The sequence below is a fragment of the Macrotis lagotis genome, chromosome 2 (genome assembly GCF_037893015.1).
Source record: "Macrotis lagotis isolate mMagLag1 chromosome 2, bilby.v1.9.chrom.fasta, whole genome shotgun sequence".
In the NCBI taxonomy this organism is placed as follows: Eukaryota; Metazoa; Chordata; class Mammalia; order Peramelemorphia; family Peramelidae; genus Macrotis; species Macrotis lagotis.
Window position 1 is genome coordinate 330188237 of NC_133659.1, and position 19597 is coordinate 330207833.

The 19597-nt window shown below is 43.0% G+C and overlaps 1 protein-coding gene and 1 long non-coding RNA gene across 3 annotated transcripts in view; one reads left to right on the forward strand and one right to left on the reverse strand.

Annotated features, from left to right (window-relative positions):
- The first annotated feature begins 222 nt into the window (after positions 1-222).
- CDC42EP1 (CDC42 effector protein 1) overlaps positions 223-19597 on the forward strand; it is a 56478-nt gene continuing 37103 nt past the window's right edge. The window contains exon 1 of the mRNA XM_074226876.1: positions 223-419. The gene's annotated coding sequence lies outside the window, so the exon portion shown is untranslated. The remainder of the gene's footprint in view (positions 420-19597) is intronic.
- LOC141515372 (uncharacterized) overlaps positions 7606-19597 on the reverse strand; it is a 39148-nt gene continuing 27156 nt past the window's right edge. Inside the window, exons 3-4 of one of the 2 annotated variants that reach the window (XR_012476314.1) lie at positions 19144-19200; positions 7606-8804 (exon numbers count right to left, since the gene is read on the reverse strand). This is a non-coding gene — a long non-coding RNA (uncharacterized LOC141515372). The remainder of the gene's footprint in view (positions 8805-19143; positions 19201-19597) is intronic. The other variant, XR_012476315.1, reaches the window with a different exon arrangement.

A 19597-nucleotide genomic window follows, 5' to 3' on the forward strand; every position in this document is an offset into this window, starting at 1 on the left:
CACTACCCCTAAATGCCAACTTCTTTAAGTCCTCAACACATTCTTTCATTTCAAACTTTTAACAAGAGTCTGAATTTCTCTTAGCCTTTCCAAATGCTCAGAAATTGGTTTTTTTGTTTCTTTTGAAGCCATTTTTCTTTCTGGGATTCTGAGCCCAGGAACATTTCATTCTTTGTGATAATCAGAGTAGGTTCTATCTGTCCCTAGTTTATCTGAAGGTCTTGAGGCAGGAAGGGGTGGAACATGGGGGTTACCCAGCTAGGGAAGTCAATGAGTTAGACAGTAGTTAAGTAGGGAAATGTGGTTGAAGTCCCCAAAAGCCACCAACAATGGAGATGCCCACCACCTTCTGATTGACGGAGAGCAAGCCAAGGATTGCCATGCAGACAAAAACAAGTCACCTTATCTGGAACACCAAGGTAAGCGCCAGTCTTATACTCTGGGCAAGGGGGAGTGCCCTAACAGGGAGGGATGGCATTCTCCTACAGACATAGCGGCTTAAGCACCAGACCAGGTCTGGAGGCATATTGGTCACCATCCTATCCATCTACTTCTCTCTTCTTCTGTTTCTTTATCTATCTTACGGAGTTGCTAACAAAAGTTTCCTGTTGGTTCTTTGTAAACCTCAAATGACTACTAAAATGTGAGTCATCCTAATAAGCAGGAATCGTGGTAGGGGAAATATTAATCAGACAGGATGAATTAGAAAGTATTCAAGACATCCAGTGTACCTTATGAAAAATGTCAGCTCTTGGAAGAAAAGCATTGTTTTTGTGTTTGTCTTTCGGTCTCCAGCACCTACACAAGCGGCTGGCCCAGCTAAAGGCTTATTTATTGTAGGTTGGATTGGACTGAATTGTGTAAAATTCTCTTGGGAACCTTCTTGATTCAATGAGTCTTACTTCTGTGGTTTCCTTTGTTCTCTTTTGCCTTGTAAATAAATGCCTTGGCAGGCTAGTGGCCTGAGATGATGTTGTAGGGGGCAAAAGAAGAGAAAAGGAGAAGGGAGTTGGAATATACAGAGATGGTGGTAGTAGAATGATCACGGGTTGGCAAAAAATGACAACAACGTGGAAATGGGATGGTAACTGAAACTGCATTGAAGTGGGATGGCAATAGATTGGCAGCAAGATATAGCAGGATGACAGGGAGAGGGACATTTGGGTCCAGGACCACATTACAGCAGAATACTGAGTTTTACTGTTGGTTCAGCCACAAAGCAATGGTTTCAGGCAGGAGCCCATCATGGAGGAAAAGAAGCCCTGGTTTAGGGAGAAGAGTTTCCCAAGTCAATCTCTAGAAAAAAGAATACTCTTCCTTTCAGGTGCCCCTCCAAACCATTTTCCATTCTCTGTCCAAGAAATCTTCTGATATTCCACTATAATTTGTCATTTTTATATCCACCAGGAAAAAAAACTGAGCCCACAATACATATATATATATATATCATATTTTACATAGATACATATATTTTAAAACCTATAAAGCATATCCCAATTAGTTCAACAATAAACCTCCCAAATGGTTTCATATTTTTGAATTTGTACTATTCGTGTTTTTAACTAAGCAAACTCTGGGAATAGGTTCCAGCCCAATGAAAATATGAAGCATGAATCCAAGTAACCGAGCGACTCCGGGGGCCTCGCTCACCCTACTCATCAGGAGCTCAATGCGTGCTTATTTCTAAATTTCGTCCAAGTCCCACAGTGTATATTATAAAACCATACACGAAATAAGATTAAAATAATGAAGCAGGGAACAAACAGTATTTGAAAATATGTTGATTCATGTAACAACACAAAAATCTTTTTTTGCTTTCTGTAAAGATTAGTATATTAATAATATTGTTAATGAGACAAGTGACTGAATGCATTTAATTCTTTTTTGGAAAACTCAGTTTCATTCCTATTATAGTTATAAGCTCAGTTTGAGGATTTGGGTTTGGTTTGGTTTTTGGTAGTTGGTTTTCCTGGTTGTCACAGCTGAATAAGGTAACTTCCAAAGCTACCTAGATCCAAATGAAAGGAGTGTTTATTAAATCGTGACATTTGTTTTCCAGTCCAATCCGACAATTATGCAAGGTCTTTGGTGAAACTCAGCTATTCAATTTCCATCTTCTCTAATACGTATCTGTGGGGTGGAGTAAGATAATGTCTGGAAGTCAGGACCCAAACCTGGAGGGCAGCTTTTCCAGGGAGAAGACAGAAGGGAGCTGCAGCAGTGGGGATGGCAAGATACCCCTGTTTCCTGGTGATGGATAGCCTTCTTGATTGCTTCCAAGCTATCTGAAAGAATAAAACTGAATTGCAGATCTGAAAGCTCTGCAAGTGGCTACCTGAAGGCCAAAGCTTGCTGGCTGCAGTAGCCCTTCACCTCGGTTTGGCTGCCAAAACCTACTATGAGGTTTTGCCCACATTGGCCTTTTCCCATTTGGTGCAAGTCTTCATTTTTCTCCTAATAGACAGTGAGAGGAAGACCACCTGCACCCCAGGATTGGCCTCAGTCTGGGGACAAAAGACTTGGGCTATGCTGCTGCTGCTTCTATATTAAAGACTAGGGAGGGAGGATAAGATCATTGAGGACTAGGCAAGAATAACTCCTTCCCACCTCCTCACCTGCTGCTCACCTGCCCACCTACCAAAAGTTAGCAGTCTAGGCAGGGCAGACACTGTGGCCAAGCAGGGAGGAGAGTCTTTGAGAAAGGTAGCAGTTGGGGCAGCTAGTGGTGCAGTGGATAGAGCACCGGCCCTGGAGTCAGGAGAACCTGAGTTCAAATCCAACCTGAGAAACTTAATACTTATTGTATGACCTTGGGCAAGTCACTTAACCCCATTGCCGAGAGAGAGAGAGAGAGAGAGAGAGAGAGAGAGAGAGAGAGAGAGAGAGAGAGAGAGAGAGAAAGGGAGCAGCTTCAAGAGCTGAGTCACTTCCCTCAACCCTAATGGTTTCTTAAACATAAGGACATAAGTAAATTGGATCACCTAGCGCACTCATTAAATTTTAGGGATGTTCAGCCTAGAGAATAAAACCCAACTGCTGCTGGCTCTCCATAGGATGAGTCCAACACAAAGATCCACTGGTAAATGTTTAACAACCAGCTTTTCAGGGAAGGGAGAAAAAGTAACTAGATAAATCTTCATTTTAATGGGCAGCTGCTTCTGCCCCTTCTACCATCATCTTTTCCATCACTTTCTTAAGTCTAAAGAATAACCAAAACCGTAAACCAAGCCCCAATTTGTAATCTCTGCTGAATTCTGATGTGGCAATGCTCACTCTAGTCGTGAGAGGGTCACACAGGCTCTCCACAACCCATTTTCAGCCCAGGCAGCCAGTCTTCCATAGTTCTCTTCCCACCCCATCCCCCCCAACAGACTTTTTTACTGTAATCAAATTGTAACTTCCTTGAGCTCAGAGTTGGGGGTCATTTTTGCCTTTGTCGCTTAACAACAGTCCTGGCACATGGGCATTGGATCCGAGCTTATTGTCCAGTCTCCCCTCATGCCCCATTGTCATCCTGCTCCAAGTCTTTGTACAAAGAGTGCCCCATCCCTGGGAGTTAACTCCTCTTCTGTCTCTAGCTCTTCATGTCCTTTTCTTCCCCCAACTGCCAACACAGATGCCCCCTCCTGGGGAAACCTTCCTGGATACCCTCTTCAGCTGAAAGCAACAACTGAATGAACTGTTTTCAGTTTCCCTAGAATATTTTATTTTGCTTTGCTTCCTTTTCATTACTTTCTTTTAATAAAGATCTATTTTCTCTTGGTCTCATCTCCTCTGTTCATGGGAAGAAAATAAAGAAAATAAACTTTTCTAAAGAATATGCATGAAAGGGGACAGCTAGATACAGCTAGGCACAGTAGATAGAGCATCAGCCCTGGAGTCAGGAGGACCTGAGTTCAAATGCAGCCTCAAGCACTTAACAATTCCCTAGCTATGTGACCTTGGACAAGTCACTTAACTCCATTGCCTTGCAAAAAAAAAATATGTGTGTGAAAGGAGGCAGCTAGGTGGTGCAGTGAATAGTGCACCGGCCCCGGAGTCAGGAGGACCTTGGACAAGTCACTTTAATCCCATTGCCTTACAACAGCAAACCAAAAAGAAAAGAATCAACATGATCAAGCAAAATAAATTATGATGGAAGTCAAGTCCAAAGGTGCATTTGTCTCATTCTGGCCATCAGGGCCATCTGCTTTTTATCAGGATGTGTTTTGTCACCGGGTTGGTCATTAACCTGATCAGTTAAATTGTTCTTCTGGTTCTGCTTGTTTCCCTTTTCATCAGTTCATACAAGTCTTCCCAAGTTTCTCTGAAGTTGTCCCCAGGGCCCTTTGAATCTGCCCTCTGTCCCCATGACTGACTGTGCTTGTTAAATCATGAAACTCATGTCCCAATTCCATCCATCAATTATGCAAATGACCCTGAGGGAAGTGACTGAGCATTCTTCCTGTTTCCAAGTTCAAGATCATATACCTAGGAAGGGCTTAATGAATGCCTGTGGGAGTGCTGGGACAGTTTCATTTTTGTCTTCGTATCTTCACCTCCTATTCTCTGATTTTTTTTTTTTTTTAGTTTTTGCAAGGCAATGGGGTTAAGTGGCTTGCCCAAGGCCACACAGCTAGGTCATTATTAAGTGTCTGAGGTCAGATTTGAAGTCAGGACCTCCTGACTCCAGGGTCAGTGCTCTATCCACTGCACCACCTAGCTGCCCCCGTATCTCCACCTCCTAGAACAAGAAATGAGGAAAGGCAAGGTGATCTCAAAGACCAGGGTTCAAATCCTACCTTTGACACATACTGAGTCTGGGACCCCAGACAAGTCACCTAACCCTGAGTGTCCAAGACATCCCTCTAAGACTATTCAGAGAAGATGTCCACCCGCTTTGAAAAGAGACTTTCCTCACCTGGGAGGAAAATAAAAGCATAGATCCAGTTCCTATTCTTATCTTATATTGGGAATCTGGTAAATGGTAGGTATTTAATAAAGACTGATTGAATGAATGAGTAGAATTAGAAAGTTAATGTTCTCCATGGAATCCATGGTCAATAGTGATTTTTTTTTTTAGGTTTTTGCAAGGCAATGGGGTTAAGTGGCTTGCCCAAGGCCACACAACTAGGTCATTATTATATGTCTGAGGTCAAATTTGAACTCAGGTCCTCCTGACTCCAGGGCCAATGCTCTATCCACTGCACCACCTAGCCACCCCAACAGTGAATTTTTTAACCATATTCATAAGGGTCATTAAGCTCTGGCCTTGCCCATCTCTGGCCAGGAGACCCTGCCCATCTTCCCCATCATCCATCACTCTTTCTTTACTTCTTTCTTTTTAACCTGGTGCTATTTTTCCTCCCCCCGCCCCAAGAGAAAACCGGATGGTAGTAATATAATTGAAAATCATTTCCAGTAGAAGCAAGAAGAGCAGAATCCCTCCAAAGGTGTGATTTTGAGTATGTCCTTGTCCCCTCTCTATGCCTCGATTCCCTCATCTGTAAATGAAGGGGGGAGGGGAGTAGGCTTTATAATCCTGGGTTTGAGAGTAGAAATGGTCCTTAGAGGAAATTTCAACTTCCTTGTTTTACAGAGACTGACACTGAGGCCCACAGAGGGGAAGGAGCTTGACCGACGTGTCCTAGTGAGTTAGCAGCAGAACTGAGATTAGAACCCAAGATGTTGGGCTCCCAGACCAATACTCTTCCCACTTTACCACACTCCCTATTTAAGGAAAAAAGGAAGGAGTTTGGAAGACTTAACTTCAAATCCAGCCTCAGGTTCTTACCAGTTCTATGATCCTGGACAAGTCACTGAATCTCTGGCTGCCTCAGTTTCCTCAACCATAAAATGGGAGTAATCGCACATATCTCACTGGATTGTTATAAGGATTAAATGAGATAATATTTGTGAAGTGCTTAGTACAGGACCCACCTGTTTGTTCCCCTCTCAGATAAGGATCCTTCCATCTATAGTTTTAAGGACTATGGAAAGAGAGAGGAGAGCTAGATCCCAGTCCTGCTTTGACCCTGGACTCCTTGTGTGACCTTGGGCAACTTGAATTTTCCTCCACGTCCAGAGGGGGTCCACTGGCCAAAGGCACTGGAACTTGGGGCTTCAGGAAGAGAAACTTGTAGGGATCTCTAACTTTGGAAACTGGTCTGGCCCCACCTCTCCGGGAGGGAGGGATTCCCAGGCACCCAACCTAGTCCTGCTGTGCCCTCTCCTGGTTATGGAGGAAAGAAGGTGCTCTCAGCTGATTCATTCTCTCTGCTGTCCTGTACCCAGTATCCAGGCAAGTGAAACTGGCCTGCTCTGGGGCTCAAAGAGGCCTTCCATAAAGTGTGGGAATAATCTCTATGCTCTCTCTCCTACCTCTCATGTTCCCTAGATGGTTCCTTCTGGATCTGGCATTCCCTGTTCTAAGGCCCCTCCCAGGTCCATTGTTCCCTAGAAGGTCCCTTCTAGATCTGACATTCCTTGATCTACGGCCCCTCCCAGCTCCATTGTTCCCTAGAAGGACTGTACTGGATCTGATATTCCCCGTTCTAAGCTCCCTCCCAGTTCCAATATTGCTCGCTCTAAGGTCCCTCCCAACTAGCTCAGCATCTTGTTAGCCTAGAATCCCATGCAATGATCTGTGCTTTGCACTCTGAGTCATGAAAAGAAGGGAAATATTTCAACTCTCCATGTCCCTACAAAGCATACAGGGAAAGAGGACTAGATTGAGAGTCAGAGAACCTGAGAGAGAAAGTGAGAATCCTGACCCTCTTCAATTCTGGTTTGTTTTGGGATGGGGAGAGTGCAATGAACCTGTGGTTTCATTGGCTAGCATTGGAGATGGGCACCAATTTTGCCTTTCTTTCCTTAAAGAGCAACCTGGGGCACCTGAGGTAAGTGACTTGTCCAGGGTCATTCATCCGGGATGTTATCAAACCCAGTCTATCCCAAACATTTCAGACTCCAAAGCTGGCTGACTGATCACTTCAATGCATTGCTTCTCTTTGCTGGGATCAGAATGAATGATTTCCATTCCAATTACTCTCATTCCTATCATTCTCTAAGGAAAACCTCCCAGATAAGGATAACTCTTTAATACAGAAATTGAAGACTTGCAGACTCCTTTCCTTCCACCAGTCCAGCCATGTGAGTTCTATAGGAACCCCACTTCACAGAGGAAGAACTGAGACAGAGACACAAAAGGTCTTATTCGTGATCAGAAGTATCTGAGGTGAAATTGGAAGGCAAGTCTCTCCATTCTAGGTCCAGAGCCAGAATGACAGCAATTTTAAAAGTAATAGTAGTAACTAGCATTTCTATAGTCCCTCGTATATAATACCTTATTATGGCACCTTCAGGTCAAAAACTTCATATATATGCACTCATTACACCATCACAAAAATCCTAGCAAAGAGATACTTTTATTAGCCCCATTTTATAGAAGTAGATCCTGAGACCTGGGAAAGTTACATGATTTCCCCAGGATCACATAGTTGAGAAAGTATTCAAGGCAGCATTTGAATTCAGGCCTTCCTAACTCTCAGGTCATTACTCATTATATTACTACATATATATATATATATATATATATATATATATATATATACATATATATGTGTGTGTGTGTATAATTGGAAGCATCAAACTAACTAGATAGATGGATGGATGGATAATGGATAGAAAGACCAATGGATCGATGGATAGATGGATGGATCGATGGATGAATGAATGAATGAATGGGTTGGTTGAGAAAGTGAGGTATCACCATCACTAAGGACTCTCCAATATCCCTCTTCCAGCTCTATCACTAATTTACACGTTATAAACCAAATCACTTGAATTCTCTGGAGATTCATTCTCTCATTTGTGAGATGTGGGAGAGGGGGAACTGCATAGTTCTGATATCATAGAATTTGGAACTGGAAGACATCATTTAGTGCAAAACTCATTTTACAGCTGAGGAAACAAGTGCAGAGAGGAAATGATTTGCCCACGGAGGGATATTCGATGAATTGCTGGGAGAGGCAATATTAGCATCCCAGACTTGGAACTCCAGATTCAAGGCTCCTTCTACCACATGACAAGCCCTTCCCAGGTCTAACAGCCTCTTGGAGGCTGTGTCTCTTCTGTCCTTGAAGAGATCAGGGTCATTCCACTGGGCTCTGCCTAGGTTGTATTGACTGAGAACTTATCTGACTTTTTTTCTTCCATCCTTCTTTCCTTTTTCCCATCCTTCCTTGCTTCCTTTCTGCCTTCCTTCTTTCCATCCTTCCTTCTTTCCATCCTTCCTTCCTTTCCATCCTTCCTTTCTTTCTTTCTCTCCTTTTTTCCAATTTTTATATAAAGATAGTTTTCAACATTCATTTTTGTAAAGTTTTCTCCCTCCCACCCTTCTTTCCCTTGTCCTAAGATAGCAAATAATCTTTACGTAACTTTCTTTTTGGATTTGAGACCCAAATAGTTTAAGAAAAAACCATCCAGCTGAGGAAACTGAAGTCCAGAGAGGGAGTAATATCCCCAGGGTCCTCCAGGGAAGTCTTGGGTTCTTAGACTGTAAAAGCAGATTGGAGTCCATGAGTAGAGGAGCCTTGAATTCAGTGATGGACTGTATGCTGCTATGGGCAATGGGGAGCCTTCGGAAGATTGATGAGTTCATGTGAACAAGATGGCCAGGAGATCAGTGGGGATGGAAGGTGGCAGGCAGCTGGTACCATCAGCGCTATCGTGTTATCAAGACCCTTCCTGTCATCTTTTTGTTGTTTGGTGGCCCCACCTTTCCTCTCCCCAATTTGACTGTTTCACATTTCATGTGGCATTTCCTGAAAAAGAAGAACAAACAAAAACCAAGACTGATGTGAAGTTATGGACGTCAAGGGGATGCCTGGCAACCGAGGGGAGCTTGGGTCAGAGTGAGGTAGCGGATCTTTTATCATCACAATCTCTTCACCTTAAAAGTTGTCTGAGGCAAAACCTTCACATTACAAAGGAGGAACCCAAAGCTTAGGGAGGAGACTTGGCCAAGGTCTCACAGAGAATAACCCACCAAAGCTGCTTCTTATGTCTCCTCTGGACTCTGGGCAATTCTGGGAGACATGATGAGAGGAACCATCCTATCTCAGGGTACAAGGGGGAAGCAGCATAGCAAAAATCAGAACAGTACTATATTTTTTTGCAGTCTGGGTTCAAATTCTATCTCTGCCACCTTTTTGATCCTTAATCTCTCTGCACTTCCACTTCCTCATCTAGAAAATGAGAGGGTTGAACTGGCCGATATATAAGACAGCCTCTGCCTCAACAATCCATGTATGACCTCAGAGGTGATCCATCCTAACCTGAGCAGAAAACAAGATTTATTTACACTATATTCCTGAAAAGCATTCGGCTATGTAAAAAATTATTTATAGCAGCTCTTTTTGCAGAGCAAAGAATTGAAAACTGAGAGAATGGCCATTCACTGAGAAGTGGATGGACATGTTGCAGCATATGAATGGAACAGAATAGAATTATTCTGTAAGGACTCGTGAGTAGGCAGACTTCAAAAAGACCTGGAAACACTTATTCGGACTGATGCTGAGTAAAGTGAGCAGAACCAGGGGAACATTGTACACAGTGATAGCAACACCATGTGATGATCAACTATGGAAGACCTAGCTCCTCTCAGCACCACAGGGATCAAGACCAATTCCAAAAGAGTCACCTGGAAGATAACATCCACATCCAGAGAAAGAACTACGGGTGGCTAGGTGGCACAGTGGATGGAGCACTGGCCCTGGAGTCAGGAGTACCTGGGTTCAAATCCAGCCTCAGACACTTCATAATGACCTAGCTGTGTGGCCTTGGGCAAGTCACTTAACCCCATTACCTTGCAAAAAAAAGAAAAAGAGAAAAGAACTATGGAGTCTAAATGCTTATCAAAGCAGACTGTTTTCACTTTTTTGTTTTATATTTTTCCTTTCTCATGGTTTTCTCCTTTTGCTCTGATTCTTCTTTCACAACATGACTAATACAGAAATATGTGTAATGGGACTGTACATGTAAAACCTTTAGCAGATTGCTTGCCATCTTGGGGAGGAGAGAGGGAAGGGGAGCAAAAATTTTGGAATGCAAAATCTTATCCAAATGAATGTTGAAAACCATCTTTACATGTAATTGGAAAAACAAGATACTATGAAGAAAAAAGATTTTTTAAAAGAATGTATTCAGCTTTTCACTTCAGCCCCACTAGTGATGGGGAACTTACTCCCTCCTGAAAAAGATTATACTGATAGATCAAATTATTAGGAAGCTCCAAAAATCTCAGAATTGACAATCTGTGTGTGAGCAAAAGTGCCTTCCATGGCATCCCCAATGAATGATTCCCCCCCCTTCCAATTAAAGAGCTCCAGGGGTAACACATTCCACCTTGGACAGCTCTACAGATTCTCAAGTCTTCCTCAGTTGGAACTGAGATCTCTACTCCTTTGCAACTTTCACCTGGGGCTTCCAAATCCTTAAAAGAAGCTCACCGACTAGGCAGAGACAAAAGATTGCCAGCCATGACAGAGAATAATGCCAGACAATAGAAAGTCCTACCTATGACGATGTGCCCCCAGGAAACCTCCCAAAATGAGTCAAAAAGAAACCAACAGAGAAAGAAATTGATTACAAGATAAGAACAATCTTCAAAAGAATTGCAAACTTTAAATGAACATAGGAAAAATGTTCTGAATCTCTATTAATGAGAGAGACACAAATTAAAACAGCCATGAAGTTTCTCATCACTCCACATGAACCAGCAAAGATGATCAAACATGAAATGTAACTTGTCCATTTTGGGGGGCAATGGGGAAACAGGCAAGCTGATACATTGCCGGTGAAGCAGCAAAGTAGTCTAATCATTGTGAATAGCAACTATTTTTACTTTTATTTATTTAAGGCAATGGGGTTACGTGACTTGCCCAAGGTCACACAGCTAGGCAATTGTCAAATGCCTGAGGTCAGATTTGAACTCAGGTCCTCCTGACTCCAGGGCCGGTGCTCTATGCACTGTGCCACCTAGCTACCCCTGTGAATATCAATTTAAAATAAAACAAAGTGATTTTTTTTTGCTTTCTCATGGTTCATTTCTAAATTGTCTCTATTTTTAATCTGGTGATCCTACTGTGTGGATCACATGACACTCCAAGGATACTGAGGGCAGAAATGAAGGACCAATCCACACCACAATAATCACAGCAACATTCTGCATGGTAGCAAAGAATGGGAAACAAAATGGATGCCTAATGATTGGGGAATGACTAAAAGCTGTGGGTGGTGTGTGATAGCGTTGTGCAGTCAGAAAAAGCAAATACAAAGATTTCAGAGAATAAGATTGCTTTTGTTCAGTTGTTTCAGTTGCGTCTGACTCTTTGTGATACCATTTGAGGTTTTCTTGGCAGAGATACTGGAGTGGTTTGCCATTCCTTCCCCAGCTCATTTTTTTTTTGGTTTTTTGCAAGGCAGTGGTGTTAAAGTGACCTGCCCAAGGTCACACAGCTAGGCAATTGTTAAGTGTCTGAGGTCCGATTTGAATTCAGGTCCTCCTGACTCCAGGGTCAGTGCTTTATCCACTATACTACCTAGCTGTACTATACTATACTATGCTATACTACCCATCTCATTTTACAGATGAGGAAACTGAGGCAAAAAGGGTGAAGTGACTTGCCCAGGTTCACATAGTTATTACATGTCTGAGGTGGGATTTGAACTCAGAAGGACTCATCTTCCTGACTCTAAACCCAGTGCTGTAGTTACTGCGCCACCTCGCTGCCTTGTGAGAAAATAAATTTGAATTAAAGCAGGGCAAAAGTAGTAAGTCAGTTTGTCAATAAATATTTAATAAGGGCGGCTAGGTGGCACCTTGGAGTCAGGAAGACCTGAGTTCAAATCCCACCTCAGACACTTATTACCTAGTAGTGTGACATTGAGCAAGTCACTTAATCCCATTGCCTTGCCAAAAAATTTTTAAAAAGAAGCATTTAATAAGCTTCTATAGGTGAGGCACTGTGCTAAAGAGGACCCAAATCAATAGAGCCCTAATAGATAAGCATGCTGAGACTGGAGCCAGAAAGACCTGAGTTCATAGCTGGACTCAGACACTTACTATGTGATCCTAGGCAGGTGATGTCATCTTGGCTGCCTCAGTTTCCTCATCTGTAAGATTTAAATGATAATAATGGAAGCTTCTTCCCAGGCTTGTTTTGGGGATCAAATGGTATTTGGAAGATTCTTAGTACATAGCTAACAGACCTTTAAATACCCATTCTCTCCCTCCCAAGACACACTGGGAGGACAACATTCCAGGCTGACAGATCACTCAAAGGAAGTCTAAGCCCAAGAAAGTCAGCAGCAGCTCCAGTTTGGGAGAGCTGTTACTGAAACAAATCTCTTCCCTCCAGGCTCAGAGAGAATCTGATGGACCATTCAATCCGTCACTGAGAAAAGCTGTTGACGCTGAATTGTTTGTCCTTATCAGAAGGAAGGATTCTTTGTAGAGTGGTTAAGTTCCCAGAAATGACTGCGATTGAGAGACAAAAGGCAGCAATAAAGTGTATTTCTTTTAAAGCTGCAAGCACAGCCTCTGTCGTTTGCTCTTGATAACAATCACATTCATACCTCACTCCTCTGAAGAATCCCAGCAGGGGCCTGACTATCCATAACTCACTTCAGAGCCTTTGATTACTGAAGCTGGCAGGTAGCTCAGGCCCATCTAATTCAACTAGGCTAGGGAACTCCCTTGTGAAGTAGGTCCCTTCTAACTCCTGGTAGCTTAAATCATTGGGAAAGTCTTCAGAGAATCTCAGAGTGAAAAAGGACCCCAGAAGTCATCTCATCCAAAACCCTTCATTTTACAGATGGGAAAACTGAGATTCAGAGAAGCCAAAGGATTTATTATCCATGCTCTAACTAGAAGGAAATGGCAGATCCAGGATTCAAATCCAGTTTGATTCCAAGCGTCACATTCTTTCCTGTGTGCTACATAGGATTCTGGTCTATTCCATATATGGGGCATCTCTTTTCCAATCTCTCTGCCTCTATTGATAGTCCCCCAAGCCTAAGATGATTTCCCTTCCCACTTCTATGTCTTGTGTTTAGTCGTTTCAATATTGTCTGATTCTTTATGATTCCATTTGGGGTCTTCTTTGGCAGAGCTGATGATGTTTGTCCTTTATTTTTGAAGAAGGTCATGACAAGGAGCACTTATGTGCTACAATGGATAAGCACTGGCTCTGAAGTCAGGAGGACCTGAGTTCAAATCTGACCTCAGGTACTTAATAATTACTTAGCTATGAGACCATGGACAAGTTACTTAACCCTATTCCCTTGCAAAAACCAAGGAGGAAGAGGAGGAGGAGGAGGAGGAGGAAAAAAAGAAGAAAGAAAGAAAGAAAGAAAGAAAGAATGAAAGGAAGGAAGGAAGGAAGGAAGGAAGGAAGGAAGGAAGGAAGGAAGGAAGGAAGGAAGGAAGGAAGGAAGGAAGACCATGATATCAGGGAGGTGATATGACAAATAAGTGAGTTGATTTGAGTGAAGGGAGGAATGTACTAAGTCGCCAGCCTCACTTTCTCCTCTGGTGTCATCTAGATCCATGACCAGAAATGAATCACGACTAGAGATGACCAGGATGAGAGGCAATCAGCATTGAGTGACTTGCCCAAGGTCACACGGTTAGTTAAGTGTCAGATGTCTGAGATCAGATTTGAACTCAGGTCCTCCTGACTCCAGGGCCATAATAGTTTGCTTTTTCCTTGTCCTGCTATTTTTTTTTTTTACAGATGAGGAAATTGAAGCAAAAAGGGGTAAGTAACCTGATTAAGATCACATAACTAGTGAGTATCTAAGGCCAGATTTGAACTCATGAAGATGGGTTTTCCTGATTCCAGGTCAAGTGGTTTATGGAACCACCTAATCGCTCTGATACTTATACTTTTGATGTCTTAAAATCACTAATTTCCTTCCCGACTCAGCTCCAGTTGAATGCTCCCCCCTCCCTAAACTGCTAGTGCTGATCCCTCAAATCACTTTGTACCCACTTTGTCTCCATCTATCTATCGATCAATCAATTTATCTATCAAGTGATCAATCCATTTCTCTACTTCGCACTCTATCTCCCTACCCAGCTATCTCTCTAGTCTGACTCTCTCTATGTACAGAGGGAACCAGGTCCCAGAGTGGAGAAGTTATTTGTCCAAGTCATACGGCAGAGTAACAGAACTGAGAGTGGCCCCGGTCCTTCTGGGTCCCCATCCAAAGTGGCAGATCCCGAGCAAGAGACCAGTCCAAGAAAATTATGTTTGGCAATGCTAGCTTCAACTCAGATCAGACAAACATAGATAAGCAAAGAGTGTGTGCCCGGTACACTGCACTAGGTAATGGCAACACAAGGACAAAAATGAAACTATTGTGATGGGGGGTAGATCACCTGTACAGGTAAATAATACCAGGTCCTTGGAGAAAGACAGACAAAAGGAGAGGGAGGAGGGAGGAAGGAAGGGAGAAAGAAAAAGAAGGGAGGAAGGAAGGAAGGAGGGAAGGAGGGAAGGGAGGGAGGGAAGGAGGAAGGGAGAAAAGAAGGAAGGGAGGAAGGGAGGAAGAGAGGGAAGAGGGAGGGAGGGAAAGAAAAAGAATGTGTGGAGGAGAGTCCATTCCAAGCCAGGAGGGTTCCTAATGGAAATGCCTGGAGGCCAGAGATGGAATGTTGAGTTGGGGACCGGTAAGCAAGCCAGTTTGGCTGGAATGTAAACTGCCTAAGGGGAAAAAATATGAGAAAAGACTGGAAAAGTGGGTTAGAGTCAATGTGTGAAGGACTTACAGAGGAATTTGGTTTTTATCCAAGAGGTACTAGGGAGCCACTGAAAATTTCTAGGGTTACCTAAGTGACACTGCAGTAGATAGAGTTTTAGGTCCAGACCTAAACTCTCATCTTCCGGAGTTCAAATCTGATCTCAGATACTTAGGAGCTGTATGACCCTAACCAAATCACTTAACCCTTTTTGTCTCACTTCCCTCAACTATAAAATAAACTGGCAAATCCTCCCTGCCAAGAAAACTCCAAATGAGGTCGTAGAGTCAGACATGACTGAACAACCACACTTTTAAGTAGGGTACTTACATGGTCAGATTGCTTTGACAGTTATGCTGAGGATAAATTGGAAAGACAGAGGTTGGAAGCAGGTAGATTAATTAGGAGGCCATGATTTTGGAAGTTGTTTTTCTGAATGAAAATGTTTTTCTTTTGTTCCCTTTTTGAAAGCAAATTTCATAATTTTTGTAGCCGAGAACTAGACTCTGAACCATTCTATCAAATAAATCACTGTTTGGGGGCAACATGGTGCAGTGGAGAAGGGCACTGGACTTGGAGTCTGGAAGACCTGAGTTCAAATATTGCCTCATACTCTCACAAACTCTATGAGACTGGACGAATCTCGTCGTGCCTCATTTTCTCCATCTGTAAAACAAGGAGGTTGGACATGACGGCTTCTATGATTTAGGAGACCATTCTAAGAGTCTGGGCTTAAAGGTGATGAAGGCAGTGGCCCTCCCTGGAGAAAGAGAGAGAGATGGAAGGGGATGCAAGAGATATTATGGAGATACACTGGACAAGACTTGGCAACTGATTGACTATGAAAAGTATGGGAAGAGATGAGGATGCCTGTGAGGCGACAAGCCTGAGTCAGTGGAAGGATTGTGGGATCCACAACAGACAGAAGGGAAAGTTTAAGAGGGGAGAAAATGAATTTAGCTTTGAACTCATTGAATTTGAGATATCTATGGGTTGTCCAAGAGAGCTGGTCCCGCAGACATGGCCAGTGACTCAGGGCTGACGCTAAGGGAAAAGATTGATGCTAGATGTTTAGATGTGGTTATCTGAGCAGAGCTCACGCAGGCTGAGTAGAACTGGAGAAAATCTTCATCACATCAATGTGCTGATTGGGTCTAAGGCAGCTCTCACAATCACAGAGCGATCCCTTGACACAGCCCTAAAGTGATTCCCTATCACAGCCTCCTCTCTCCTCAAGCTTCCCACTCCTCCCATTCCTCCTATTTGAGCAGCTGAGAGCCCTGACTCAGACATAATAAGATGATGGAGGCTATGTCCTTTAAGGTTCCTCTTCTACCCTTCTCTATATCTCAAAAAAATTCTGACATCATCCCCCATCCCTCCACTCAGGAAAAATGCAAAACTGAAAAGGGACCCCCAAACCCACATTCTCTCTTAGGACATTTGGTTTAACTGCCCTATCTTCACACCAACCCCATCCTTCCAAGGCGATATTTGAAGGATCCTGAATCAGTCAGCAAATGGGAAGAGAAAAAGGATCCCTCTCTAGGGTCCATTGAGTCAGTAGTTTTTCCTAATCCCTAAGAGTGTTGAGGGTTTAGACATATATTCTTGGAAGTCACCAGGCAACTCTAACACAAGCTCTGTGAGAGACAACTCTTGCTACATTAATATTGAAATTTTATTTTATTTATCTTATAAGGTAAGCTCTCTGAGGGCAGCATCTGTTTTGCCTCTTTTTTAATCCCCAAACTTCACAATGCTTACTTAGCACAAAGTAGGTGCTATATAAATCCTTATAGATTGGCTGGCTTAGGTGATCATTGAACTTAGAAACATGGTTGTACATATATAACTTATTTCAGATTACTTGCCATCCTAGGGAAGGAGGGAAGGATAGGATGGAGAAAATTTTACAAAACTGAATGCTGAAATTATCTTTATATATATACTTGGAAAAATGAATAATTTTTAAAAGAAAAAAGAGAGATAATTGAACACATCAGAGTGAATGACATCACCAAAGGAAAGTTAAGGGTGGGAGGGAGAAGGCCCAAGGCAGAGTCTTGGAAAATGTCCATAATGAGGAAGAAGGGGATATGACAAATAATGAAAAAGAGATTTTTTTTAAATGATAAAGGAACAGTCAGAGGAGGTAGGATGAGAACTAGGAGTAATCATCAGATCATAAAAACCCAGTTGGGACAAAGTGTCTAGAGGAGAGTGGTCAGCCACTAGTCCATCATGCTGAAGATAATCACATCAACCAAATCTGTAAGAAAATAAAAGAAGTCAGCTAAGACTAGTCACGGGTGACAGGATAGAGCCTTTAGGAGAGAGTTTATGACCTCAGAGAGAAAGGAATGGAGGGGTCAGGTGGTGTGGTCAGAGGCCAAACAACAGGAGTCTGAGAAGAGAGTGGGACGTGAGAAGGTGAAGGGAGCAGCTGGAAGATGGCAATTTCTAATACTGAAGCCAGCCATGAAACAAAGGAAAGGACAATAAATAGTTTGAGGGACTCACTGGGCCAAGTGATGGGTTTTATTTGTTTGTCTGAAGACTGGTAGAGACCAGGACATGTTTGTAGACAACAGGGAAGGAGCAGTGGATAAGAAGAGATGAAAGATGAGAACGGAGAGAACATGTTTCACACAAAGGGAGGGACTGGTCTTGGCCAGGAGAAGGGTCAGTTCTTCAGAGAAAAAGGGAACAATGAGGGATGGTGAAGATGTAAAAGGAGGGGGCAGTTCAGAGGTCAAGGGAAAACCAGGGGCTCACAAAGGATGAGCTCAATGTAATGGCTAAAGTTGGAGGGGAGATCCTCTGCTGGGGATGACATCAAGGATTGGGGGAAGAGAACAACTGTTGGAACAACTGCTCCAGGTTTTGGACAGAGTCCATAAGTCAAGAGTAAAAGGATTATGCCAAAGCAGGGGGCCCTGTGGGGATGAGAAAACATACTTTCCTATAGGTTGGGCAGGGTTTCATGATTACCTTCAACATTATTTGGCAGTGTAAGAAGAGGAGTGAAAGTGGGAGTGATCACATGCTGGGTATGTTCTAACAGAGACGTCTCTTGTAGAGGCTGGCTTGCCTCTCAGCTCCCTCATATCTCACCTTTCTGGTCCATTCTGCATTCTGATTGGGCTGTGCCAAGGTGTGAATGGCAGGAGACCAAGGAAGGAAGCATTCAAGGGGAAGGGTGAAGGATGGTGGAACTGATCAAATGTAGGGTCCTAGCATCAGGAAGGAATGGGAGACCAGAGCAGAGTCCGTCTCTGGGTTTAAAAAAGGAAAAGTTCCATGGGGTTTAGGAGAAAGACTAAAAGCTGTGGGAAAAGGTGAAGACTAAGTTTGGGAGCAATAAGGGAGAGGGAGAAAGGGAAGGAGAGATTTTTAACAGATAGAGCCTTCTGAGTTCAGCATCATGGCTAAAGGAGGAAGGGACATCGCAGGTGAGGTGGTGAGATGACCATACTAGCACAGGGGTAGAAGCTAAAAATGTTGGAGTTGAAATAGCTGATAAACTGAGAGTCCTAAGACCCCTCCCAGCTCTGACATTCCTTGTTCTAAGGTTGCTCCCAACTCTGATATTCTCTGTTCCAGCTCTGACATTCTTTGGGCGCTTCCAATTCTGACCAATCCAGCACCCTCTAAAGATATTATTATCATGCTATCAACACTATATTATCATACTATATCATTTTATTATCCATAGGTTTTTTTCCCACTGAATAAACAAGTGTTACTTAAATTATTAGATCTCTAAGTAGCAAACCTCAAACCCAGAAAGGTGAGCTGAATTGGAAAAACTATCAACTTTAAATAAAAAATAATAAAATTTTATGGGGCAGCTAGGTGGTGGCCCTGGAGTCAGGAGGACTTGAGTTCAAATCCAACCTCAGTCACTTAATAATTACCTAGCTATGTGGCCTTGCAAAAACCTAATAAATAAATAAATAAATGAAATTTTAGCCAGGAGGCATATTAATAAGTGGAAAAAAAACTGGATTTAAAGTTAGAAAATGTGAGTTTGAGCCCCAAACTGCCATTTATTGCCTAGGTGACTTTGGGCAAGTCATTTCTCCTCCCTTTCCTTCTCTGTAAAAGGAAGGGGCAGGACTAACTTTAATCCTAGGAAAGAACATAAACATAGTACTTGTGATCAATCAAACTGGAGCAATCCCAACCTGGTTGTCATACAGACTCTTCCTACCTCAGTATCCTCAGTCTGTGTACATCAGCATGTCGAGGTGCGGGTCCCCAAGGTTAGATCCCCAAGTTTCTTTCCATCTCTAAATCTATGGTCCTGTGTAAGATGGCCCCATGTGAGGACTAAAGCTTCAGCCTGCACTTACCCAAATCAGCCACAAGGTGCCACAGTCTCCTTGCCAGCATTGAACAGGACCCCAAGCCTGTAATGACACCCAAAATCACTATTTGGATCTTCAGGAGAGGCATGGGAAGATGAGCAATGACTGCATTAGGATGAGGCAAGTAGGTAGGAGTTTGGGGTCCAACTTAAGTCTCAGAGTTGCCCAGGAAAAATCACCCACCTGAGTATCACCTTCTGCAACAGTTGGGCACCCCCTAACCATCAGACCAGGATTAACCCCGAAAAACCATCAAATGGTCATCAAAAAGGACAGGGGAGACTGGGTTCTAATCTGACTGGCACTCTAACTTGCCAAGTGACCCAAATAAGTCATTCCCTCTATCTGAGCTCTAGCTCCCTCATCGGCAAAATGAGAAGCTAGGCAGCCAAAGAGAATGAAATGATCCATTAGATACTCCCCTAGTTCATGGCCTAAA